This window comes from Mus musculus, chromosome 17, assembly GCF_000001635.26.
Source record: "Mus musculus strain C57BL/6J chromosome 17, GRCm38.p6 C57BL/6J".
NCBI lineage: Eukaryota > Metazoa > Chordata > Mammalia > Rodentia > Muridae > Mus > Mus musculus.
Window position 1 is genome coordinate 9,750,752 of NC_000083.6, and position 27,642 is coordinate 9,778,393.

General features: G+C 44.4%; 1 long non-coding RNA gene across 1 annotated transcript; it reads right to left on the reverse strand.

Annotated features, from left to right (window-relative positions):
- On the reverse strand, positions 1–25,115 carry 4930452A19Rik (RIKEN cDNA 4930452A19 gene). Its single transcript, NR_045433.1, has 4 exons — positions 25,092–25,115; positions 24,128–24,335; positions 18,635–18,828; positions 1–164 (listed from the first exon to the last, which is right to left on the reverse strand). It is a non-coding gene; the product is annotated as an RIKEN cDNA 4930452A19 gene (long non-coding RNA).
- Between the last annotated feature and the right edge of the window lie 2,527 nt (positions 25,116–27,642).

Consider the following 27,642-nt stretch of genomic DNA (forward strand, 5'->3'; position numbering starts at 1 on the left):
AATTTTACATATTTCTTTATTATGAGTTTACTTACATTCTGCTTGGATGTATTTAACCAATGTATTTCATTCTCTTATTTATATAGTAATTTGATTGAATGGTGAGTGTGGTTCATTGTGTTGCAGGAGGTCAACAGAATTACCATCCTCAAGAAAATGACCTTCTGGGAAAGAGACACGCAGTCAGTAACAACAGTACAATGTGGAGAGATACATTAGAGATACACGAGAAGGTCAGAGGCATTTCTGTATTTCTGTTGGTTTGGTTTGGCTTTGAAACAGTCTCTCATTCTGTAGCCCAGAATCACCTTAATCTTACTCTATAGCTGTGACTAGTCTTTGACTCTCTCTCTCTCTCTCTCTCTCTCTCTCTCTCTCTCTCTCTCTCTCTCTCTCTCTCTCTCTCTCTCTCTCTCCCCATGTCTAAGACTCCTAGTGCTGGGTTTTATAATGTGTGCCAACATGCCAGGCCTTCTTTGGTCTTGATGTCAACTTTCCTCTAAAGATAGACGCTTATACCAGTGACCTCAAGTTTTTCTTAATAAATATTGGTATCTGTCTACCAGACTGCCACACCTAAGTCAGCCAAAGAGCCCCCTCACTTCTGCTTTAAAGATTTCTTTAAATGTAACATCCAAACCAATCACACAATCTAAGAAAGACACTGTCACGGGGTCAGACAGTGGTAAACAAGGCTCAGTGGGACTTTTAACTTCTTAAGAAGGAAATGGAAATAAGCCGAGCACTTGAGCACTCCCTGGTAATTAAATTTTCTCAAAGTAGGTCATGGTTCCCATTCCAACTGTCTGAGGCAGCCCATTCGGTCACTGGGTGGCTTTAGTTGCTGAAGCATTCTTCCCTGTAACCAAGTGAAAGTCTTTCTTCCCTTTGTCATATCACCCTGAGAAGCCAGTCCTGACCTCTAGAACTCCAAGAGTGGCTGGAATCAGTCTTCCCCATGGTGGTGGCCCTGCTTGGCTTTCTTTTATCCAGCCTGGCTCCCAGTCTCTGTCAGCTTCAGTGTCCTGATGGAGCAGGAGCTGATGTCTGTTTACGTTTAACCTGCAGCATCCTCCGGCCGCTCCTGTTTCTATGGATGCTAGCTAACAGCTAACAGCAAGTGACTGAGTGCCTGTGGCTATGAGTTCACTCAGCACGACCTCCCTCCCCTGGCCATCCTCCATGTAAATGCTGTCACCACCTTTAAGACTCTTTCACACGTGTGACTATTTAAACAGCCTTGCCCTGTCTGTGTTTGTGCAGCTGTGTCTCTCCCGACAGGATGACACACTTTCACAGCTACTCAGCTGCATTCACAGACTCAGATTCCACACAGTTCCCACTGTCTCCTGTTGTTCCGAGAACCTGTGCCTCGTGTTCGGGGAGGGAAGACTCACGACACCCATGCCTTTGATAGGCACCATTCCCCGAGTCCTCATGCTGGAAACTGATCATCTTGAATCAGACAGGACCTGGCCTGAGGAATCCCCTCAGCAGTCGTAAGTGAGCTTTAGAGAGATAGTTTTTGAATAACCCTCATGGCCCCCTGTCCCTCCTGTCATCAGAGATCTGGTCTGCAAGGTCCTCCACCCCACTCTTCCCCACTGTTCCCCACTGTTCCCCACTTCCATCTGCCTTCATCTCTCCAAATGCTCCCCACTAGAGATGTGTTAGTAGAGTGAAGGGAAATGCTACAGATAAAAGCATCTTGGTTTACCAGTTGTCCCAGGTTAACCTCTGAGCCGGCTTCCTCATATACAATTTGAAATGATGCCCATACCTCATAGAATCACTGTCAAGACTAAGAACAGCTTGGACCAAGGTCCCAAACCACTGGGAGTCACTGAGTTTAAGTAGCTATGTGATATTGGAGATACTTTAGCACGAAAGAAATGCCCCGGGGGCTGGAGGGATGACTTTGTGGTTTAGAGCACTATTCTTTCAGAGGTCCTGAGTTCAATTCCCAGCAACCATCTGGTGGATCACAACCATTTGTAATAAGATCTGATATGTTCTTCTGGTGTGCCTGAGGACAGCAACAGTATATTCATACATAAAATTTTTTTTAAAAAAGAAAGAAATGCCCATTTTCAGTTCTTATTTCTGCCCTTCTATTTTATGAAGGGCTGGGGATTCAACTCTTTGTCTTGCACATGCTAGGCAAGGGCTATGTCTCCCATCTTTATTCCAGCTCTTCAGTTCTGAGTCCCCTACAGGATCTTCACACCCACAGTCTAACTCACAATGGAGAAGATGTAGCATTTCTCAGCTGATCCTCTGAGACATGGGGGAGCCATGCTGGCCAGAGTGCAAGGTAGTCTCCTAACATTTGAGATGTCCCCGTGGTAGGAAACCTACAAGAGAGTTGCCTGTGGTGAGATTGAACTAGAGCATCGAGCTAATTCTCAAATGAGAAAAATGTGAAGCCAAGAGAAAGAGGAGGAAGGGAACAGGAACAGAGATAGATTTGAGGGCTAAGGGGAAGGACCACGCCGGGCATCATAGCCCTGAGCTGCAACTTGCAGAGCAGACAAAGGTGAACAGCTTGGGGGTGGGGGTGGGGGGGGCTTGCCAAGCTTATCCATCTTTGATGTGATAAGCTGTGGGCACAGAGACAAAGACAGACCAACTAAGATTGTTATTACTTTTTTTCTTATTTTGTACACAGAAAAACAAGAATATTAGACCATTTGGCTTGTTTTCCAGCCTAGGGGAAAAACTAACAGTCAAAGTGAAACTGTGAGCATACCTCTCTCTTGACACCAATACAAGCAATAAATAAATAAATAACAGAAAGGCTTCGAGGTTTAGAAACTTCACAGAGAGACTGAAGAATGTGTAAATCACGTGTGATATTTTTTATCCACATCTCCTTAATTTTAGGAGACTCTGTAGCATAATATCTTCACTTTGCAAGAATCAAACACACGGAATAGACTATTAATCGGTGCCTTGGGGACTCTATGTGGTTTTAAATTCTCCTTTCAACTTCTGAGCAAATACAAAATAGCTTTGCATTGGCTCTTCTTCTTCTAAATTGTATCCATCCTTACAAATTGATAGTAGGGTTTTTTTTTTTTCCATCCACAAAGTCTGTTTGGCAATTCATCTTTCCCTGGCACACAGACCCTTGTAATTTTGGATTCTTCAGTGACTGGAGGAGGCTGGGGGTTCATCGGTGCAGGAGCTGAGACTACTCATCTCACTGACTCAAGCCCCTAAGTGACAACCGTGAATGCCAAGACCCTAAATGATCCTGAGATTTAAAAGTAAGATGTGCCCTTCAGCACTTCCAGGAGAGTACATTTCAGATGCCTTCGGGCGTCTGGAATGGAGGTCTCGCTTCACACTGAGGGAATAAGAATAGAAATTAATCTGATGTCACCTGCTGTATACGAAGCTCAGTGGAAGGTCCATTGCGGTTCTGCCCTCATAGAGACTGACCAATATTTTACAACACTTGAATTCAGAGGGAGAGTTCAAATCCAATTCACAATATCAACTGAGGCTTAATGAAAACCAGGCATGAAGCAAGATCCCTTAATGATAAGACTTAAAAGGAAAGGAAAAGAGTACGGGATGGTCCCTATCCTAGGAGGACAGCTAGATCTGTGCCTAGATGTAAGCTTGAGACTAAGAGAGCTGGGCAATGGTGATGTCCAACTGATAGATGCCTAGGCACTGTGAGGTTTTCAACAGACAAACGTTCAAGCAGACTGCAAATTTCCTTCTATGATGCATAAAGGTAACAGTATTCATAAAACAGAAAAGAGGGAACTAGTTGCTGGGGACTGGGGCCAGGAGCAGACAGTGGGCGTGAAGGTGAACAAGTTCTGAGAACTGATGATCGATCGGTGACATGTCTGTAGTCAGCAGCACAGCACTGTGTGCTTTCAGACATGAAGATGACAGACTGCACATTGAGCATCCACCCGTGATAACAGCAGAGCACGAGGATGTTTGAGGCCATGGAAGTGCTGGGTCTTTTGATTCTGGTGGGGTAGGCAACCTCAGAGCATAAAAATTAAAGCCCAATTTCCTCGAAGTGTATAGATTAAATAAAAGCAGCACAACCTGTATAGTTGTTCCTCTGTGAAGCAGATGGATAAAGAAATAAAATGTTCGTTTGAGATAGGTGTAAAAGAACCATTAACATCAGAATCCTTTTCAGAAGAAAGGCTCACTTCTGGGTTGCTTGTGAAAAACTTACATCAAAAAAAGAATAAAGAGTGTGATAGTTTAAGTAAAAATGGTGCCCATAAATCCATAGGGAGTGGCTATTAGGAGGTGTGTCCTTGTTGGAAGAAGTGTGTCACTAGGGGGCAGGCTTTGAGGTCTAAAATGCTCAAGCCAGGTCTAGTGTCACTTCTACTTCCTGCTGCCTGCCCATCCGGGTATAGAACTCACAGCTCTTTTTCCAACACCATGTCTGCCTGGATGCTGCCATGTTTCCTGCCGTGATGATAATGGACTAAACCCCTGAACTGTAAGCCAGACCCAATTAAATGTTGTCCTTTATAAGAATTGCCTTGGTCATGGTGTCTCTTCACAGCAATAGAAACCCTAAGACAGGGAGAGAGCAGTAAATGGCTCAGTGGCTAAGACACCTGCTGAACAAGGATGATAGATAACCTGAATTCAGGTCCCCCATGTCCATTTTAAAGGCATATATATGATCCTGCAACTCCAGAGGTATGGGAACAGAAACTAGAGGATTGCTGGGGCTTGCGGGCTACCATCCTAGCTCCAGGTTGAGCAAAGGTCTCTGTGTCAGAAGAGTAAGGTGTTGAGTGATGGAACACTACCACCAACATCCTCCTGTGGCCTCTGTATGTGTGATAATACATACACATACCCATACACCATGCATTCATATGTGATACACACATACAAAGGAATAGTGTGATGGTTTGAATATGTTTGCCCCCGGTAGTGGAGCTATTAAGAGGTGTGGCCTTGTTGGAGTGGGTGTGGCCTTGTTGGAGGAAGTGTGTCTGTCACTGTGGGGGTGGGCAATGACACCACGTGGAAGCCAATCTTCTCCTGACTACCTTCCAATCAAGATGCCAGAACTCGCAGCTCCTTCTCCACCACCATGTCTGCCTGGACACTGCCATGCTTTTTGCCTTCCTGATAATGGGCTGAACTTCTAAACCTGTAAGCCAGCCACAACGCTGTCCTTGATCATAGTGTCTCTTCACATAACAATGAAGCCCTAAGACAGACAAGTACTGATGGTATTGGTTAGCATAGTAAACCCACCCATTTCTCCAGCTCCTCTACTCTCCAAAACTATGAACTAATATTGTTCTTCCAGAAGTAAGAACAAGTTTAAAACAAAACAAAAATAATAAAGAATGCCCTAGTTGGATGGTCCTATACCCATGCCCATACAGACAGCACTTGGTGGACTCAGTAAGTATACAAACAAGAAGCATTAAATAGGGAGAGAAAGTGAGGGGAGAGGAAGAGATGAAGGGGAGGAACTGGGGGAAAAGTTACCAAAGCATAGTATATGCATGTAGGAAACTCTCAAAAATTAAAAACTGGAGGAAAAAAAAAAAAAAAAAGACAAATAGAAATTCCAGGCAAAAGTGCTTTCTCCCACAAGAGGGCGCTCCTGGACCCAAGAGCTGAGGGATTGAGTCTGTAGTTCCTGGGATGCTCTGAAACCTAATAAATTACAGACAGCAGACACCCTTTGTGGTTTCCTTGCACTCTGTAGTGACCATGGAATCCAAAGATCAAGGCTCTTATCAAATGTAAGCATTCAGGCTTCTTACTGGCAGCTTTTAAGTACAGCGGAAGCTAGGGTGGTCTACCCATGCTTCTATAGCGAACCTTCAGCTTTCCTGCTGCATGTTCTGTCGGGGACGGACCGTTTTCCCTGTTACTCAAGTCAAGCTGAACTTCCATTTCTTGTCCCAGCCAATCAAGAGTAGCAGTCGCCAGAAATTAAAAATAGCATGTTGCTGTAGGACAAGGTGGTAAATGACACAGAACTTTGGGAAAGTCTGGCTGGGTCTAGCCAGCCTCACCCTCTGCCACTCCCGGGCAGGGAGGAAGCGAGAGGCTCCTAGGAGTATGGCCAGGAAAGGCTGTGGCCAAGCAAGGGCCCAGAAAGGATTTTTCCTTTGAGTCAGGGATGACAGCTGTCCTCGTGAGGGGAGGAGTGGAAAACTGGATCCACTGAGCGGTATCTGCTAAGTCCAAAGAGGCCTGCAGAAGCACGAGGACTGCCAGCTACAGTAGTTCGTGGGACATCAAAGCCGCGATTAGCACAGCTTCCTGGCTGTCGCACTCTGCGTATTTATGGCGCATTGCACATTTAAATGCTATTCTCATAAGGCGTTTCAGCTGTCAAAGCTCCATATTTGAGCGATAAAAGTGACTTAAAGTACCAGGGGTCCTTGGTGCCCAACCTCAGCAGTGTGTCAAAGCCAATCAATGACAACCAAAACCCACCAAATTTGTTTCACCATTTGAAAAGCAACGGCCCCTAAGGCCACCTGTGAGCAGCCTGGTAGACACACAGTACACATGGGGGTCCAGAGAGGGGGATACAGGGGGCAAGCCTGACTGGTCTCTGCACATGTGAGTTTATGCCAGTACCAGGGAGGGGTCTCTGAAGAAGAGGAAAAAGTACTATTCTTGTTCTTCATTTTAAGGTAGGGGTATATGATGTGATGGCAAATTAAGAGACGATGTTAACACCCCCTCTTCTGACACCCAGACAGCATGGATGCCTTCCAACCTGACTTCTGTTTTTGTTGATTCTCCTTCAAAATGGCACACCATGCATGTGTCCTGGGAGAAAATATGGCAGGTTTGGCCAGGAAAACCAATGGCCAGGACAGGCAAAGAAAAGGAACCTGTGATCAGTGTGGTCCCTGAGCTGAAGGACCCTAGGGACAGCATCTGTCCCCTGAGAGCACAGGCTTCCCACAGTTCTTTTCGTGTGTGTGTGTGTGTGTGTGTGTGTGTGTGTGTGTGTTTCCTACCCAATAGCTCACAGCCAGTTTCCTTACTTTTGGTTCATACCATCTATCTCCCTAGATACCCCTTCCGTGGGTTCAGCTCCCCCACATCATTAAAGGCCTGCTTTCCTTACAGGAGTCTCTGAGGGTAGTACCATCCTTCTCTGTAGACACCTGTCTTCCAGGAGCTGGGCTTGAGCCTGAAGCTCATCTCTCACATGGCCACTTGCAGCTTGCCAAGATAGCTGGGGTCAAGATTTAGTCAGCCTTCTACAAATAAAGCATACCCTGACCCAACCATGGAAGCACCCATGAGCTAAGCCTCTGGTTTCCAACAGTTGCATCAGCCATTATCGCACACGCACAAACGCATGCACACACTCAGAGAGAGAGAGAGAGAGAGAGAGAGAGAGAGAGAGCTGGCACTCAGTGGGCAAAGGATTCACTGGCCCTCATTGAGCAAGGGATCTGCATGGCAGCAACACCTTTTCCTAACTTTCCAAACCCAAGTTAACTTCCCTTTGTCAAAATTGTGAAGCATTAATGTGCCCAAATGAAAGGTCAGAGGTATAGACTTGTGTCCTGGCCTCATTTCCAGTAAGAATGGTCTACATGGAGTAAGGGAGGCTTACAGCTTTACCTAGGCCAGTCCCGAAGATGAAGGCACAGATGGGTGGGTATTGGCTGTGGACCATTCATTCAATGGTCCAGTAAAAACAGTGGAGCCAGGCTCTGAACCAAGAGGTCCCATGCTTACCCACCCCAAACTGCCCCTTCCCATACCCTCACCCTATTCCCTAACAAAGATCCTTTAAGTTATGTCTAACAGAAAACCCCTTATTCTTTAGTAAGAAAAAAAGCAACTAAATAGAAAAAAAAATTAAAATTACCCGCAGAGCAACCAGTTTCTGACCCTTTCCTCTGCTGCAGAGAGCTATAGCCTTCCTTTGCAATAAACTTAACTTGCTTACTTTTCTTTAAAAATATATACAAATTCGCAGCAGTGGCAGCAGCACTCTGAGGACCCAACCCCTGTGGCTCAACATGAGGGCAGTGATGCTGGCTGCTTAGTTTGGCTCACCTGGGCTGCTATGGTGTCTGTGGATATTTGAGAACTGTGTGGCTGAAACACACAAGAGAGAAATGTTAGTGATGTCCATGAACTTTTCTAACACAGCTGTTAGAAATCAGCAACCTGGATGGCTTAGGACTGGTGCCAGACATAGCATCAGAGATAGTTGGTCCCTCACCTTCTACTCTTGGACTTCTCATTAAAGTAGACTGCCACCATAGCTCACGCTGCTACTGATCACTGGGGAAACTAAGGCAGGCAATCATTTAAAGCTGAGCCCCATCTGCATTCCCGGATGAGGTCCAGGCCAGAGTCGGCTCATGTTGTCTTCAAAATAAAACAAACAAAAAGACAAGATGTCCCAACCCAACCTCAAAGGTAAGTGGCCCCTAAGGTCCCTGGCAGAAATTTTGACTAGCATTCAGAGATGGGAGCATAAAAACACCAGAGTTCCCAGGACCCCACATTCTGGGTTTAGAATCAGGGTGGATCCAGTTGCCCTCACATGTGGTATAGAAACAGGCTCATCAGAAATCTCCTTAGGCAGATGATGAACTTATAAACCAAGGAGGGGTATGTGGGAGGGTTTGGCAAGAAAAGTGAGAAATGATGTAATTATATTATAATCTCAAAAAACAAAAAAAAACAAAAAACAAAAAAAACCCTGTAATAAAAAACGTTCTGGTTGGGGACCCCTGGGCCACTAGGGGGAGCCAGGGGAATGATATCGGAGGGCTCTTGGGGTTGGGGGGGGGGGTTACCAGATCTGAGGAAGAACTTGGGAACCACTACCACAGTGATTTTGTTACACTGAAAGGCACACAGCCCTCTCTGAGGCTCTCTGGAATCAATCCGATGTGTGTGGTACGGAGAGAGGTGCTCACTGAGGATGCTGGCCCTTCCTGAGACCCGCAGCCTCAGGTCTGGGCAGCCAGAGTCACACATGGCTGAGCATCAAGGACACAGAGGCAACCAGGGCGGGCTATTCTCAGAGTGTTGGAATGGAGGTGACAGGTCACATCAGGGTGGCGTTCAGAGCAGTGAAGGACTTGGGGCTTGAAACCTTAGCCATAACTAGGCTGTCTCTGAAAATTTTGGACTCATCTGAGAGGGGGGTGCAGCAGCTACACAGAATGGGGGAGGGACTCTTGGTTACAGTCATTCCCATAGGACATTTCATGTCTCCAGGGCAGCAAACATCACAGCCTGGAGTTACCACCAGCCACAATACTGAAGAGAAAGACCACAGACTTTAGCCCATCTAGCAGCTGCCCTCACCCTTTTTATTTTTTTTCTCAAAGGAAAAGTGCTGACACCATTTTCCAAGCCTTAATTATACATAAAAGCTCTCTCTTTAGTCAAAGAAAAGCTGAATGTAAACTCAAAACCATATTGACGTTATTGACCCACCGTGGCCCCACATGAGCCTTACATCTGCCTGCCAATATGACAGAAACTGGTAGGCGAAGGACACAAATGTCCCGTGTCCTTGACAGACAGACAGCCTTCGTTTCCACATCAGCAGATTCTGTCTTTGTGGATTTGTGAGGAGGAAGAGAATAGGGCTCCTGATAGAAGCTTGGCGTACAACTCCCCAGCATCCTTCAAGTGATAAGCAAAAGCTTCCATGGCTCACCACTCTCTGCCTAGACAAATTCTAAATATGGATCTGCACATATGTACAGATTAGACTGAGCACACAGGAGCAAAGCAAGCTGGCCATCCGTCCCTCCTGTCCCCTCCCTCTGTAGGAATCTGGCTGGGGATGTAGGTTTGAGTTCACAGTACTGACGATCTCAGAGTCCAGCTGAGCATAGCACAGGAAATCAACATGCCTGCATCTGAACTAACTGCATTCTGCTTCATTGCCCTGCTTGCCAACAAATGTTTATGCTCTTATTGCCTAAGGTCCTATGATTCAAAAGGGGGCCCATATATTCTACCATAGCATCTCCAGTGCATTAGTACTTAATGGCCATGGGCCGTGGAGCGACACTGTTTAACCAAGGTTACTCTTTTTTTTTTTTTTTAACCTCAGTGCTATTTTGGTCTTGAGTGTGCTTCTGGCCTTTGTGGTTTTATGGAAATTCAGTGTCCTTCAAAGGAGAGGAAAGAGTGATGTACACCCAGAAGAAATCTGGTTTCTCAGCTCAGGCCTTGGAGAAGCTGGGAAGACAATATTCTGAGCTGCTCAGCAGCTGTTTCTGGCTTCTGTATGGTCTATCTGTCCTCCAGTCACTAGTGGAATTGCCATCTTAGTCCCATTTAGGGATCTGCTGTTCTCTGTGGCTTCAATCTCAAAATATTCTGTGACCGAGTATCCCCAACACTGCCCAAGAAACCCACACGATAACTCATAATGAAGAAGGTTATTCAGTTCCATTCACTGTTAGAGAGGGTTTAACAAAAATGCCCAAATGAAGGCTCTTAATTGGAGCTGAAAATAATAAACAGATGGATGGATAGATAGATAGATAGATAGATAGATAGATAGATAGATAGATAGATAGATAGATAGATAGATAGATAGATAAACAGATCCAAGATTCAGAAACATTTGTTCTGGGTACAATTCATACTGGAAAACAAATTGTTCTGTAATCTATAAATCCCAGAGATGACCCACATTGGTTAGAATCTCCAGTCTCTTCCCAGTTTTGAAGGAATTTGAGTGGCTACGTCAGGGAGAGTAAAGCTAACTTCCATGTAAAGTGAATGAACACCTGAATTGGAGGGTATAAAGATGGCCTCTTTATCAGTTCAGGCCAGTTCTTGGACTGAGGGAAGCTCTCAAGGCCCGAACCTCCTTCCTTATCATGACTGCAACATATACGGGGCTGCATGGTACTCAGCCTCAAATCACAGATGGGGAAGAAGGATGCAGATGGAGACTAGCTTCCCAGCCACAGTGACAAAGGAAAGATGGCTACCACCTCTGCTTTCGTGCCCATGGTCAAGCCTGGTCGCCAGGTCTCAAGTGTAAGTAAATGAGGCTGGGAAGTAGCATTCCCAGCAGACCAACCATTTCCCAGAGATGAATTTCAGCCAGCCTAGAGCAGGCTGCATTTCCAAGGACAGACAATAATCTCTGACATGTAGTCATTTAGTAGTGCAGTTGACCCTTGGAGCAACGTCCTTGATGCCGGTAAATCCATCTCACACCTTTGGAGTACTCAGGAATCTACAATTCTCAAATATACCAGCAAACCTGTTCTGTCTTCATCACTCGTGGGCAGATATAACTAATTCTAAAAAACATCCTTACACTGAATTATGAATTTATGCTCAGGAAACTTCATACAGCGCCCACCTGTTGATGTTGCTTCTACCTTTCTAGAATCGTCTGGATTTATCTTTATTCTCCACTTGACAGGTTTTCAAGAGACCAAAAGAGCCTTGTGCCTCCTTTAGATGGTTAATTTTTCTAAACATTCTCATCTTCACATTGGGTTCTGTTGTCCTTCACACGAGAATACTCAGGTAGTGATGGTTCAGCCTTTACAGGTAGTTTAGCTAATGGGGTCTGGAGAGATGACTCAGCAGTTAAAAGCATGCACGTACACATACATACTTTAAAATAACATATCTTTAAAAACTATTTTGCTAAGAATAAGAACACAATATCAAGTAAACTGAAGCGGAAGCAGGGATGGGGAGACAGGATGAGAACGTCTCAGTGCACCCCCATTTCATAGAGAAGCATTGTTTGAGCCTCTTTCCTACCCCTCCTGCACTGCCTGCCTGACTGTAGGTGGGTTACCCGTGGCCATCTGTTTTCCCACCAAGCCTCCCTCAGCCTCTGTGCACTGTGGGGCATGGGTGCTTGTTTCCAGTCAATGATTTCTGAAGCTTAGAAAAGGAAAACACAGCAGAATTAAGATGATAACAAAGGAGGCCTGAGACCAAAAGGCCCTGCATGTGGGCTTCTCATCCCCAGAGCTGCGCTCTGTACGGCGAGGTGGCCGTGTATCAGATGCTCTGTCTCTTTGCACCTAAAAGAATTAATAAAGTTCAGATTAAATATTAAAAAGAAAAGCTCTAGCCCACTGCTCCTGCAGGAAGGCTGAGAAATGGAGAGTTTATACTCTGCAGGGCTGGCTTTATAAAAAAAAAAAAAAAAAAAAAAAAAACTTAAGAATACTTTTTTTGTACAATTAAATTTTGCAATTGGAAATTGCACCGTGTATAAGAACACTTTACGTTGGCTGTGCTGTTCTGTTCAAACGATCCAGAGACGTAGTTGGCCTCTTGTTATATTTTATTTTGCTCTATTTTGATGGGAGAAAAGGGAGGCAGAGTTGTGAACAACCTCTTAATACAGTTTAGAAACTTCGTGTGCAAAGGGCACTGATATAGTAATTACCGGTTTTCTTTTATCAGCCGCCCTCCTTTGTCACCTCTGCTATTTAAAGTTACTGTTCACACACTGTGGCTAATTCCTTTTGTTAAATTTCACATTGAATGCAGCTTCCTGAATGTTTGTTATTGCGGGCCTATGGATGTAGGCTTCTCAGATAAAGGAAAAGCCGGGTGCATCCATCTGTAGGCAAATTGAAAATGAGTTTAACCCCTTGACTTCCGCGTCTCTGCACCCTTAGGCGGAATGTGTTCAACCGGTCTGACTGACAAGATTTAACAATGTAGCAACATCTGTGTTTTATTTTTTAAGGGCATTTTCTAGAACATCCAAAGCAACTGTGTCTATATGACCTATATGGTAATGCAAAGAAACTCACTTGGGGAGGAGGCCCAGGACCATGGCTGGGGAAGAGGAGAAAGAAAGAAAGAAAGAAAGAGAGAGAGAGAGAGAGAGAGAGAGAGAGAGAGAGAGAGAGAGAGAGAGAGAGAGAGAGAGAGAAAGAAAAAAAAACCAGCGACACTTTTGAAATTGGAAAAGGTCTATTTTCATTACTCCCGACATATTTCCTGACAGCTCATCAGGTTATTGCCAACCAGAGGAGTTTCTAAGCCAAGAGAGGAAAACAGAAAGGAGAGGGAGAGCAAAATTTTGCCCCCCCCCCCCCGCCCCAAAGTAGCATTAGTAAGGGAAGCCGCCTGTTTCTCTTCTTTCGGTGTTTGTTTATTTGTTTGTTTGTTTGGGGTTTGGGGTTTTGGGCTTTTTCTATTTCAATTTTCAGAAAGAAACGGAGGTGGGGAGAAAGCATCAGAAAGCGATCAACCGCGTCTTTTTCTTCCTCTCGGGCTAATTTTGAAACAAGAGAGGCGAAAAGGTCAGCCACATGGGAAAGAGAAGGGATTTTTGCATTGTTCATGGGGGAAAATTCAACATTGTTTGATTCGCCCCTTAAACATTTGCTGAATGTCCCCTGCCCCGACACACTGTGGTGTTCCCAACCTTGTACGAGAGAGAAAACTCACTCGGAGCTCTAAAGGGCCAGGAAGACTGACGCAGACAGGCAAACACACAGGTGGGGAGGAGCTGGTGCAGGGGAATGACAGGAAAGGGCTGCTAAGTGACAGGACAGTCAAACTCTCCAGAGCCTCCCAGATGACCACCTGCAGAATCCATGCTCCCAGAGGAGGGCAGAACAAGCCCTAAGACCCTAGGCCAGAAAAGGGCCATTCGTACTATAGAACGCATTATGGTGGATTTGAGACCAGGAAGAGCATAGGGATGAGGCTACGAAAGCTGCCAGACCTAGAATTTTATCCAAGGTCCATGGGGGAGTTAGTGGAGGTCTTTATCTGTCGATTTAACAATTGTTGTTAAAGAGACTCAAACTCTGGGGGGGTGGGGGGGAAGAGAGAGGGAGGGAGGGAGGGAGGAGGAGGAGGAGGAGGAGGAGGAGGAGGAGGAGGAGGAGGAGGAGGAGGGAGCATTGCCCACATTTATTTCACCCAAACTCCACCCACCTCCTAATCAACGCCTTCTCAATTTTATTTTATCATGTCTTGTTTTTGAGACACAGTCCGGCGTGTAGCGAGCTGGCGTCAAACCTGTTATGTAACTGAGGAGCTCTTTGAACTGCTCTCTCTCCCTACAGCCTTAACCCACCCCCCACACCCCAACCCAATACAGGAATTCAAGCTCCGGGATTGGCCCGGAGCTTCCTCTCCACCGTGGGAGCTGCCTGCCAGCTAAGCGCCCCTCCCCACAATTGTCCTGCAAACTCTTAATTCTGCTTCTTTCCCACATAAATAATTCAGTGTGTATCACACCGGAACACTGAGTAGTTCCTTAAACGCCGCACTCTAGAGATCAAACAGCGTGCCTGTGTGTAAGAGGAGACTGTGCACGTAATTTTCATTTTACTTCGCTCAGATCAGAATACAAGGACGGCTTCATGTCCTGCGTCTGGTTGATAGTCACTTTATTCCCTCTTAATCTGTAGGCGCCTTTTCATTGGAGGGTTTAAAGTAAGGGGATTTCGTACTTCTTGCGTGTTAAAATCTCTGCTTAAGCCCTGTGTAGTGAGAAGCTGTCCTGAGAGCTCGCTCTGTAGAGGAAGTGGCAAGCTGAGGGAATCTGTGATGGCGACCCAGCAGCTTGTGGGAGCAGTCCACACTCAGGCGACCCCAGAGGAGGAGAAAAGAATTCAGAAGAGTATAAGGGACTGTATACTGACAGTCCCGGTTTTTTTCTTGGTAGAATTTAGCGGGCTGAATTTTCAGATTACAAATGTATATATATATACCCGCATAAATGAATCAAATTGCCAGTGGACCCACGGGTGGAAACATAGATGTATTAAAAAGCAAATTAGGTCTGTAACACGCTTAGACAAAAGTAGGATAATACAGCAAAAGGGAGTCTCAAACTCACACAATAACATCCTCTGTTTAGAATACCCCACACGCCCTAAAGTAAGATTGTTTCTAGTTACCCAAAATTGATTTCCTTTCAGAATTGATCTTTTTCCTTGAAATTCTCACTGATAATTTAAAGTGACAGCATGGCCTGGTAGAATTAACTATTCTTCCCAGAGAGACAATAAAATATCTGACTTTAAATTTAAATTCTATTAAGAAGACCCAGGCACTGCAGGTTACTTGAGCCAAGCCTGTAGATTATTTCTGGGTCCTGGACTCTTAAGGGCCAGCTGACCTATAGCCAAGCCCCATCCTACAGGCACGCCCCGCCCCACGGCCAACCCATCCCTTGTCTCTCCACTCTTGATGGCTTTGGCCAGATCTCCCTCTCCTGCCCTCCATTTATCTGCAGCATGTTTTCCAGTATTCTTGCAGAGTTAGGAGTGAGATTCTGAACACTCTCATAAACTTTGTTCTATGTTCTTGTACCCATGGGCAGCTTTCTGTACGCTCATTGCCCATTTGAATTGAGCTTTCAGAGCATCTAGAAGTGTCACTTATGAAGGCAGCCAGTATGCTCAGAGGCCCCTTGGGCCTCTCAGATCCTCTATGAGCCTCCGGTCAGTTTCTTAGGTCTGACTGCCACTTAGAGCTTTAAAAATGGAAGAGCTAAAAAAAGGAGGGAAAGAAGGTAAGCAAGAGAAATCCATCATGGGGACAGCAAGTTCCTTTCATTAATATTATTTAGCATTAAATGTCAACCAGCTCTGAAGCACCACAGGTGCAAATGAACAAATGGTCCCCCAGGTAGTTATTTCTACTCCTCGGGTCCATGCTGTCCCTCTCCCCAACAATGACATCAGGATTCGGGTTGCACACCAGTGGTCCCTGCTCCTTGTAATTTTGAGAGCATGTGCATAGCTAAAAATAAGAGTAATGCCTGCTGTTCCTGTCCTAAGCATGATGCTCACTGACAGCAAGTTCCCTGACTGAAGCAATGCTGTGTAGGACCATCTATCTCTCTCCAGTGATATGATTCCCATTTCCTCGGGTTTTGGCATGGAACCAATATCATTACTACAGGTGTGAGATAGACAGGGTACCAGCTACTGCTCCCAATTCTATGCTGTCGGCCTTCTGCATTCCTTCTGCATTTCTTGGAGAAATTTGAGGTTCCATCTCTCCAATGCCTGTCTTCTAGATAAGTTGTAAAGTGTAGATTGAAACAGTAGTAAATGTGATCTTTTTAAGCAGCAAACAGACAAGAGCTCTGATATTCTTTGATCCTGAGCCAGCAAGAATGACTGTCTAGGTAAAGGTACTTGTCACCAAGCCTAAGCTGAGAGGCCTTGAATTGAGTCCAGGACCCACAAAGTGGAAGGAGAGATCCAGCTCTTGCAAATTGGTGTCTGACCTCTTCATAAGTACTGTTGTATGCTTGCATGCATGCACACATACAAGCATGCACACACACAAGCATGCACACACACAAGCATGCACACACATAAGCATGCACACATACATGCATGCACACACAAGCATGCACACGTATAACAAATAATGATATATAAATGCAAAAAAGAGTCCTTTGATATTTTCATTGGATAAGAAAAACCCCTAGAGTTCCTTATATTTCTGCAAATGATAGGAAGATTAAAAAACAAAAAACCTTTCCCCTGATTCTACCAGAGCAGAGCATTTGGTTCTTCATTAGAGGCCTAGAAATCTGCTGAGCTCAATCCCATGCTATCGATATGACCCATTTCCCTCCCTAGAGCACCTTACAGATCAATAGCTCAACCAAGATGCTGTTCTCTGTGGCTTTCTCCACAGCCGTGCCTCCAACAGCATGGCCCTCATCCACTTGAGATGACTCTTTCACAGTCTGAAGGCTCTTCATTTCCTATAGGCGACGTAGGGTAATTAATAATTACTATTTTGATGGTGAGCATTTTGCCTTGTTCCAGCCACAGAGCTAAGCTTTTAATATAAGTTATCTCACTTAATCCCTTCAACAACTATTAAGATCTCTTCATTAAATGTATGAGGCACCTGGGATTTGGGACGTCTAAATAACTTGCCCAGAGTCACCTGACTGAATTATAGAAACACAACTCACGCACAGCTTAGGTTCTTATTCCTCACTTCCTTCTGGAAAAGTGCTTTTATTATTTGGTCATTAAAGCCACCCAACATCATAAAGTGGTGTGTGTGTGTGTGTGTGTGTGTGTGTGTGTGTGTGTGTGTGTGTGTTGTGTGTATGAGTGTTGTAATAGTTTGTGTACACATGTGTTTGAGTGTGTGTCTATGTGTATATTTATGTTATGTGAATGTTGTGTATGTGTGTTGGTGTGTGTGGTGTGTGTGGTGTGTATGTTGTATGTGTGTGATGTGTGTTGCATGTATATGATTTGTGAGTGTGTGTTGTATCTATGTGGTGTGGTGTATATGAGGTGTGTGTGTGTGAATATATGTGTGTGTTTGTGTGTGTGTGTGTGATGTGTGTATGGTATGTGAGTGGTATATGTGATATGTTTATATGTGTGTGTGTGTAATGTGTGTATGGTGTGTGAGTGGTGTGTGGTGTATGTGTTGCATGTGTGTGTGTGATGTGTGTTTTGTGTGTGATATGTGTGTATGTGGTGTGTGTATGGCGTATGAGTGTTGTGTGTGATATGTGTTGTGTGTGTGATATGTGAGTGTGTATGAGTGTGTGTGTGTGTGTGTGTGTGTGTGTGTGTGTGTGTGTTTACTGTTTGATCAAACTCATTTCTTTTGTTAATTTTCCAGCTGAGGGAGCTTCATAGCATTTCCTTATTCCTCAGGGAAGTGGATTCTTTGCAAGAACCCAAGGTCAGCTCCCTGCAGGGCTTCCTGTTAAGCAGGCAGGAAGTGTGCAGGAGTCTCCAGGAAGCCTGTCAGGGGGAGATTCCTGCAGTTGAAAGGGCAGAACCATCAGGAGCCAGGCTGGCCTTAGGAGTTGACAAGAAATAGATGGAATAATCTCAAAAATAGAACAGGGGATTGAAACTTTTGTTTTAAAATTAACAAATATTTTCTACTCATATGCTATGAACTATGCTATTCTATGCTCTTGGTCTGCAGTTTCAGTAAAAGTTTGACTAAATCCCGAAGAAGGGCTTCATTTAGGAAAAGCCTGGTTGTAAGCAGTGCAGAACTACTCTATCCCAGAGCCAAAGCCGGCTAGCAGCAGACAGTGTGGCAGCTGGGGGCAAGGGCAACTCAAAGGCACTGGTCTCTGATCCTAAGCACCCAGAATGCCATCTGCTGGGACATTCATCTTTAATAAATCATTGAGAACAAGAAACACTATGCTAGTTTGGGATTAGTAAAACCAAGTTCAATTAGGGAGTGAGAGAGAGAGAATTGTCTGGGTTCTTATGCAAGTACAAAGTGTAAATTTACAAGGGACAGGTCACATTCCTTCATGCCTCGTGAGAATGGTCTCAGTGAGCATCCCATCCTCCCATGGCCCAGATTTCCTCCATTTCCGATGCAGAACCTCAGTTGCATGAATGTTACAAGAATTCTCTGCCTAGACTGCCTAGATCCCACCAGGATCCAGCATGCCATTTCAAAGCCATTCATCCTGTTCATCTCATTTACTGTTGGCCTCTGATTACAGCACCCCTGTCAACTCTTTTTCTTTTAAGAAGGAAGTTGACAGTCATCCTTACCTTGGCTTGCTTCCTCCTCTAGTCCCTCATCAAGGAAATCATCAAGCATGCTCTGTCGCCTTTTTCCCAACTATCTCTTAAATCCATTTCATTCCCAAACCACCATCAGGAAGTACCTCACATTCCTGGTGTGTCTGCTACACAATCTTCTGTGGTGGGCAGATGGATGGATGGATGGACAGAAGGACAGATATGACCCAGGTCAGATCATGTGTATCATGACTGCATCTCCATGCACCATCTTGCTTTGCCAGTGTTGATGCCAAGTGACAGCTTTAGATCCCAAGGGTCTTGAGCATGGACAGTACCCCTTTCAGAACAGACAGAAACATGTTTCCTGATGTGACAAAGCTTTCTGTAGGCCTTGCATTTATCCTATCATAGGGCCATAGACTATCTCTTATCATTCCCTTCTTCCTGTGACCCACTTCATAAAGCTTGTCTCCATGAACTCCCAAGAACCCATTTCAGTTTCTGACATCTCAAGTCTTCTTCCTCTCCAAGTGTCTATTGAGTGGTCACTTCATTAGAAAAGGCCAACTTTGGGCTGGAGAGATGGCTCAGTGGTTAAGACTGCTCTTCCAGAGGTCCTGAGTTCAATTCCCAGCTACCACATGGTGGTTGCTCACAACCATCTGTAATGGGATCCAATGACCACTACTGGTGTGTCTGAAGACAGTATACTCATAAATAGATAGATAGATAGATAGATAGATAGATAGATAGATAGACGATAGATAAATAGATAGGGAGATAGGAGATAGAGAGATAGATAGAGAGATAGATAGATAGGGAGATAGGGAGATAGATAGATAGATCCTAAAAATATAATAGAGAAAAAGACCAGCTTTCTTTGAGAAATCAAAACTAGGAGTTGCAAAAACCTTCAAAGCAGATGTTGGGGTGTAATAAAATGACCCACTGATAACAGGGGAGATCTCTGGGACTAGTCAGGACATGGATAATCAAACAAGAACTGGAAGATTTCACAACATCACCTCTCTGCCACCGTGGATTAATCTGAGGGTGCTTTCCTTTAATAGGCAACCCGCATAAGTACACAGCAAGACGTGTTCCTTAGTAGAAACAGTTTAGATTTGCTTGCATCTCATTGTTCTGCACCCACAAGACCCTATGCAGAGGTAGTGTGACATGTGTAGTGCCAGGACCATGTGGACTTCACTCAACAAAATGTCCTGTGCACTACGGAGTCACATGACTAGGAGTTAACAGGTGATACTCATTTGAACTCTTTGGCAGGCACCCCAGCTTAGAAAATTCCTCAGAAGAGGTGACTCCAAGCAGAACTGGCATCTGACTTTAGGATAATGTTTTGGCAGGAATGTTGGTCCACTTGCTCACATTCTGTGTCATTGGCACTTGCCACAGACACCTGTGTCATTTTTTACACACACCCAGATAACACCTAAACACATGAGGTGGGGCAGGAATTGCAAGGTCTTCCCAGAGGGTCAAATGGAAAAGGTAGATCCCTTATTTTGGTCCTTGCCTGTCAGTTAATATTTTTCACCCTGAAGAAGTGTCTAAATTTTCCAACAGCGTCTTTAAAATTCTGTACAAGGCTTAGAGAGCTGAGCACATACAGTCATGTTTGAAATCCCTGAATTCCCTGACATAAGAACATTTTAAATTGCTAGGCGTTACCAGTGAAGTGACACACCAAGTGTCCATGTTGTATCCGAATGGATGGGTAAAAAGTGGCTTTTTCTGCCATTTAGATCTAAATCTCTCGTGAGTGAAGTCAAGACATAGTCTTCAAACAGGATGATTTTTGACATGTCTTTTGTGATTTTTCCATCACGAATGAGTGATGTGCATCTAATGGTATAAATATTTGATTTTGTTCCTCTATTATACAGAAGTTCTTTGTATATTAGGTGTGTAATTGGTCATCTACACTTTCTTGGGGTATCGTTTGCCTTTTGACTTTACACAACACACAGATGTACAGAGTCAGTTTTCAAAGTATGACAATATCACTTTTTTAAACATTAATCTGGACTTTGGATTCTTTTCAGATTTTTTTTCAGGATAGAAATATACCTGATACTGGTTTTTTTTTCCCAAGAAGGCTGACAAGTTATTTGAATATCACTTATTGTAAAAGTGTTGTGTTCCAAAGAGGTAGTGTGTGTGTTTTCATATCACTTTTGTATTATACTGATTTTTTAATTTTTTATTTACTAGTACTGTGTATCTAGATATTATACAAGTGGGCTTGCAATAGCACACATGAGGGCATCAGAGGACAGCTTTGTGGAGTTGGAACTCTCTACCATGTAGGTTCTGGGGATTGGGCTCAGGACATGAGGCTTGCATTGATCAAAGCTGTATGTGGGTTTTGAGTATAAGCATCAAAGGTGGCCCTTGGGCTTACACCATGTGGCAGAATCACATGGCAGGAGACACCTTTACCCTCTAAACCATCTCACCAATCCAGTCTAAACTTTCAATGTGTACTTGGAGTTCTTCCTAAACCTTTAATTTTTTTATTCCTCCGGTCCTTAAATGCACTTGGGGTTCTTACAGAAGATTTATATTTTATTGGATCTTTTATCTTCCTTTCCCAGTAAACTTCAGCATCCAGCTACCTGGCTTTGTGAAAAATGAGTGTATCTTATGCACATTTGTGTGTATGTGTATGTGGTGTGTGTGTATGTCTGCATGTACGTGTGTATATGTGTACATTTGTGTGTGTGTGTATATCTGTGTATATGTGTGTTTGTATTTGTATTTGTGTGTGTGTGTATATATGTCTGCGTGTACGTGTGTATATGTGTGCATTTGTGTGTGTGTATATATCTGTGTATATGTGTGTTTGTGTGTTTGTGTATATCTGTGTGCACACATGTTGCACTAAACTCAGAGATGATCCTGGAGGAAGCTGTCATGAAGATGACAGTACAACACTTGTATCCCGCTAAGTCTTTCTGGGTGTAGCAATGGGTTGTAATTGATTTTAAGCCATTATTTTTTAGTTTACTCTTATATATTTTACCTTATAATGCCACAGCTATTGGGGCTGTTCTCATTTTTTATGCGTGCTGATAGGCCATTTGTGAATATAAAGGCTATTGATTTTTATATGTTAATTCTATATTCTAGCAATTGATTACTCTTTTTCAATTAGATGAGTTTTACGATTAGTTCTTTGCAGGGAGTTCTTGGTATTTTATTTTGTCAGCTGAGATAATTATATTGTTCTCTAGCCATGTTGCCATTAATTCTTTACTCTGATCCAGTAGCATTGGCCAATACTTCTAGAACAATGTTAAATGTAGTAAGTCAGTGGGGATCATTTCAAAGGAATGGCTTTAGTGCATCCCAATTAGGACTGATTCTGGAATTAAAATTAGGACGTGCATTAGCTAAGCCCAAGAGGTTTCTTATCCTTCTGTCTTCCTCCCCATTCCTGTTTGTTGGGATCATGTGATGCCTCTCAGTCTGGCATGAAAATCACTGTCCTTGACCTGCTGTGTGTTTGGACTGTCCGTGTTCACAACTCTGCTTCCCTTCATACAAAGATATACAAGGTATTTATATAAATAATATATATTCTAATATATTAGAGATTTAGATTCCCAGCCCTATTTTTGCAAGATATTTTATAAAGAACGGAAGAGACTTTGTGACTATTTTCCATAGTTTTAGGGATAGTTATATGATTCTTTTCCTTAGATCTAACTATGATATATCAATATTCCTGATCAGCCATGGTGGAATGAATACACCTATAATCCCAGCACTCAAGAGGCAGAGGATAGGGGGACTGGGTCAAGTTGAAGGCCAGTATGGTCTACACATAGAGAACCTATCTCAAAAATCAATCAATAAATGAATGAATAAATGAATAAATATTCTTTTCTAATATGAATCAAATTTTCACAGTGAGTGACTTTGGATTTTCCCATCAGTGCTGACAAATGGGCTTGATCCACCATCTCTTGAGGGTCCCCCATTGTCTGTGGACATGACTCAGGCCTCCTAAAACTGATCTGGACATGCCCTTGCATCTGTTTCCTGGAACAGCACTTCCATGTGCACAACATCCCCTCGGACTCTGTATTCTCTAAGGAGTGGCACCTGGCACACATTTCTATTTCTCCTGCAGAACCTGTCTAAATATGTTATATCTATTAGGGGTCATTCTAGTAAACTTCACTGGACTGGGAAATGATCCTCAGGCTTTCCAAAGTTACCCACATCAAGGTGCATGGATGCTCATTGACGCTACCTGCATCCATGTGCTCGCGTGCTCATCTAAGTTTCCGGCATAGACGTGCACAGATGCTCATTGAAGCTATCTGAATCAATGTGTGCGGATGCTCACCTAGGATTTTCTTGGCTCTCCCTGGTCTCAGGCGCTCTTTATTCTTTTGTTTTGTAAAATCTTATCCATGTTTTCTATGTTTAAATTAACTAACACTTTTTTCTATTCACATTTTAAGAACACTTTCTCCTTACTAACATAATCTAGCACTGTCTCTACCATTCTGTCATTCTGTCACCTCTTCCTACCCTTCCTGTCATTGACCATTCTTGGTTGTTCTGTTTCTGTTTCTACTTTGATATTTTGTTTCCTTCTATTGTTTGAGGAAGATTAGGCTTCTGTCTCTTGCTGTGTAGCTCAGGCTAACCACAAACTCTTGCCTCTCTTGCCACACTGGACCCCACCCTTTCTGGAATCACACTGTGTACACAATCACCGCTTCCTCTTTCAACTTCTAGCTTTTTGTCCCAATTGCTTCCTTTCCATGTCTTTTCACGTCTTTAGATGCTTCCTTGAATCTCTTCAATTAAGTTCTCATTGTTAATCACAGCTCATTTCTGTTTCTCAGGTTGTTTTGTTTTCTTTTGAACTATATTTACTAATGTGTAAGCGTGTGTCTCTGGTTGTGTGCACAGGGGTTTTAGGTGCCTACAGAGGGCAGAGATGTTTGATTTCCTTGAAGCCAGAGTTCCAGGAGATTAAGAGTTGCCTGATGTAGGGGCTGGGACTTGAACTTGGGTTCTCTGAAGTGTAGCACATTTTCATAACCTCTGAGCCATTTCTCCAACCCTCGTAGCTTCTTTTCACTTTATCAGTTTCTATGTGCTAATTCCAGTATTCTGTTTTCTCCAGATGGGCTCGCAGAGCACAATTTGTGTTTTCTATTCTCCTTCCTCAACGGGGCAAGGTTCCTGCTTAAAATGTAGTTTTCTATCCATCTGTTGTCCTCTGGGTGGTTTTCTTAGTGGTTCTCAAGGTGGGAGAGACATATTGGTACACACCCTACTCTCATCTCCATTGCTCCTGTTTCTTTCTTTCCTCTCTGGCATGCCCCTGGTGGGCACCAGATCCCCTTATTCATACTATCCACAACATGAGAAAGTAGCATCTCAGAGGCCACAGCCCCCAATGGTGTTCAAGTCTCAATCCCTTCCCTGAGGCCAGTGTTCCAAACAGCAGGAAAGAAGGGCTTCTGGGGAGATGGCCTTGTCCATGCCATCCTGTCTTCCTGAGCCTTCCCAGCAGACCCTAGCCCTGAACCTAGCAACTTCTAGGGTTGGCAAGAGTGCAGGTAGAATCTGGTTACTTCTCTTCTTACATACTGCTCTGTAGGTCGGGCCGTCCTGCGTCTTCCGGGAAGTTGAATGTGTGATTCATGGGTGAAAACTCTAAGAGGAAGCAGCTGCACAGGGGTCACATGCTCTGCTCCCCCATACTCCCCAGAAGATTCCTCTCTTCTCCTTGACGGGTCCATCTTTCATGTTCTGTGCAGCAGGATCTAAGCTCCTGGAAGACCTGAGGTCAGACTTTAACAAAGGCAGAAGTGTGAGCACCAGGACGCAGCCATATTCAAAGGGGCTGGGAATAGACATCCCTGGGGAGTCCCTTGAAAATTAACTGAAACAGGGTTTGTGACAATAAACACCTGCCATGTTGTGCATTCTTTAAAATGTCACCACTTTATCCAGCTACTAGAAAACATCTTTCCGGGCTTCCCTGGGGACATACTTGACCCAACCTACTGGCTCTTTCAGGGGATATTCTAAGAACTTACATGGCAGGGATTTAACACCTACTTAGCCCAAAGCCAGCCTTCTTTTCAAAGCTGAATTGGCAAATCTGGAACAGGAAAGCACTAAACAATAAACAGGCATTTTCCTACAGACACAGAGACGGAAGCTAACAGAGCAGGCGCAGGCATTCTAATGCTGGGCATGCCATCTGTCTTTGCCTCTGCGCTTTTTGCGAATGTGGAGACAACTGAGCACTCTTCCAAAAGTGGACCCTGTCCTAAAGTAATATTTCTAGTTCAGGGGTCCTTAGTCACTGTGAACTTTTTCTCTTCACCCTGTCAGTGTAGAGTCCCACAAGCAGCAAGTGGGCCCATCAAGCTAATAATAGAAAAACCATTTTCTGACTTCCTTCCTCTTAGTTGCTCCATGATCCACCCTCCCCACTAGTACCCCAATCCACCTCAGTCCTCAGGACTTGCCTCTGGCTCTCAACAGCAGCAATGACTGCGTCTCAGTGAAAAGAGGAGATGGATAAAATATTACCCTAACCTCAGCGGCATGAGTAAAGCCCTTATTAGAATTCGGAGCCTACAGCTGGAACTTCCAGCATAGGACAGGAGATAAAGTTCCGTATTGTTAGCTCACAAGTGGCTTGGACTTCCTGGCAAGGGCAGGGAATTCCTCAGTCATTTATGCAAGTTTTCAGAAACGCTCCACTGTTCCCCAACAAAAAAAGCATTCAGGGTGAGAGTGGGGGCTCCCCCACCAGACCTGGAGAGTGGCTTTGGGGACTTGAATGGACGCTTCGTCCGGTGTCAATGGTCTCTGTGGGAAAGGCAGTGATGTCACCGCAAATGCATCTAGGGTTTTGCTAGGCCACCCTTACTTGCTACCCACTTCCTCCGTTGTTGTCTGACTTTCTCTCCTTTTCTTTTCCTCTCTCTCTCTCTCTCTCTCTCTCTCTCTCTCTCTCTCTCTCTCTCTCTCCCTCCCTCCCTCCCTCCCTACCTCTCTCCCTCCCTCCCTCCATCTCTTTCTCCCTCCCTCCCTTCTTCCCTCCCTCCTGCCCTCCCCGCTTCCTCTTCCTTTTAGCTTCTTTGAGGCCAGTACTTCCCTGCAAGTGCAGCTCAAATCCAAAGGCCCCCATCAGTGTTGTTGCCATGGCAATGCCAGCCTCCTACACGGTCTTCTTTTCTCTTTTCTTTCTTTTTGGCATAAAAAGTAAAAGAGGCTTGAAAGCAAGGGCAAGAATGAGAAGGGAACAGAGCCAGTTTGGCCCTGCTCGGTGTCCATGCTGGATGAGAAAAGACTGAAGCAAATGAGGGATAAAAAAAAAAAAAAAAAAAAAAAAAAAAAAAAATGACGGGACCCGCAAGTGAGACACAGCAGAAGCCTTTGAGGAGCAAAGTGTACTCTTTCACTTTCAAAGCTTCAAAACAGTCCAGACCTCTGCTTGAGGCAGCACAAGAGATGGATGAGCCAACGGACAACAGAAGAGTAAAGAAGTTGCCACAGGAACTAGGGTCCTACTTGCAAAACTGCATCCAATCCCAACATTTAGAGGCAGCTCCATCAGAACTCCGCCCTATCCTCAGAAGGGAAGGAGAGAGGAGAGCTTTAAAGGGGCTTTCATCTCTGCGAAGAGAGAATACTACCATGTGTGCTCGGATGTCCAGAATGCCAGCTCTACTGTAACCTGGCTGCAGAAACCAGTTCCAAAGGTGTCTGCTGTGTCTCCTCATCCATTGCCACTAACGCTACAAAGACGGTGACATCAGAAATCCCAGGATTTTCTCCCTCAGGGGACACAGTCTTACTTTAAACCTTCCAAAAGATCAGAAACATGTCATTTCTAGTACGCCTCCCCTACATTCCTCAAGAGTTGGGTAAAGCAACTTGAATCACTATTGATTCCTTCCAAGCCAGAGCTGTTAGGTGAAAAGTCAGACTGTCCACTCTGCATTCCCTGAACCACATGTTCCAGTCTGCTTTGCAGGCACCTTCTTGATGTCATCTGCCACCTGATCTACCTCCTGAATCTTTGGCCACAGGCAGTGACCCTTTCCTTCCTTCCTTCCCAAATAGCTAATCAGCTGTGGAGAAAGCATCCTGTCTCCAAAGGGTGGCCCAGACATATGAGACTCTGTGTCCTTGAAAGGTTCAAATACTAAATGCACAGAATAAAATGTTCCAGAAGTCAACAGTCTGTCTGGAGGTGCCACTAACTGGAAATTATTGGAAAGAAAAAAAGGAGGCAGCTGGTGTTCTGAGGGGGCACCAGCTTGTAGGCAGGTCTGAAGCAGGGAGATGTGGAGATGGGAAGTGTCCATCTTAGAATACTGTGTAATCTAATGCCTCTCCTATTGAACTTGTACATCAGCTGCAATCTTCATGCAATGCCCTCTGATGGGGCTCAATCCTTTCCCTCCCTTCTAGATGTTGAAATAATTTTACTTTCTTCCTCCCCATCTCTTGGCATATGTGTATTCAACGTGTGTATTCATACATGTTGATGCATGTTTAGGTGCGTGTGTATGCATGTTCGTGTGGAAGCCAGAGGCAGACCTACAGTATTTTCAAGAGCTACCTACGTTGTTCTTCAAGACAAGATAGCTCAGTGGGACTTAGTCCAGTTACAGAGGATGGTCAGTAAGCCCCAGGGATAGGCCATTTTCTACCTCTCCATTGCTAAGATTAGAATCATCCTTCACACAGCCAGTTTTTTACATGGCTGCTAGGGTTGAATTCAGGGCCCCATGGTTGTGTATATTGCTACTTCACCTATACCTGTGTATTCAGTTGCATATCTTCCTCCTCTCCCCTTAGTCCCCATCCTTCCCTCTCCTGTTCCTCTCTATCTAGTGTGTGTGTGTGTGTGTGTGTGTGTGTATGCTGATAGAACTCAGAGGACAACCCCTCTCTCCCATTTCTCATGTGTCCAGGTGTTGCATAGCTTTTCTTTCTAGATAACATCCCTCTCATTAGTTTAGATGCCATCAACTAGTCTAGGCTAGTTAGCCTAGCCTGTAAGCCCCAAAGATCTGTCAGTCCTCCTTTCTAGCACTAGAATTATAAACATGTACTGCTATGCCTGGATTTT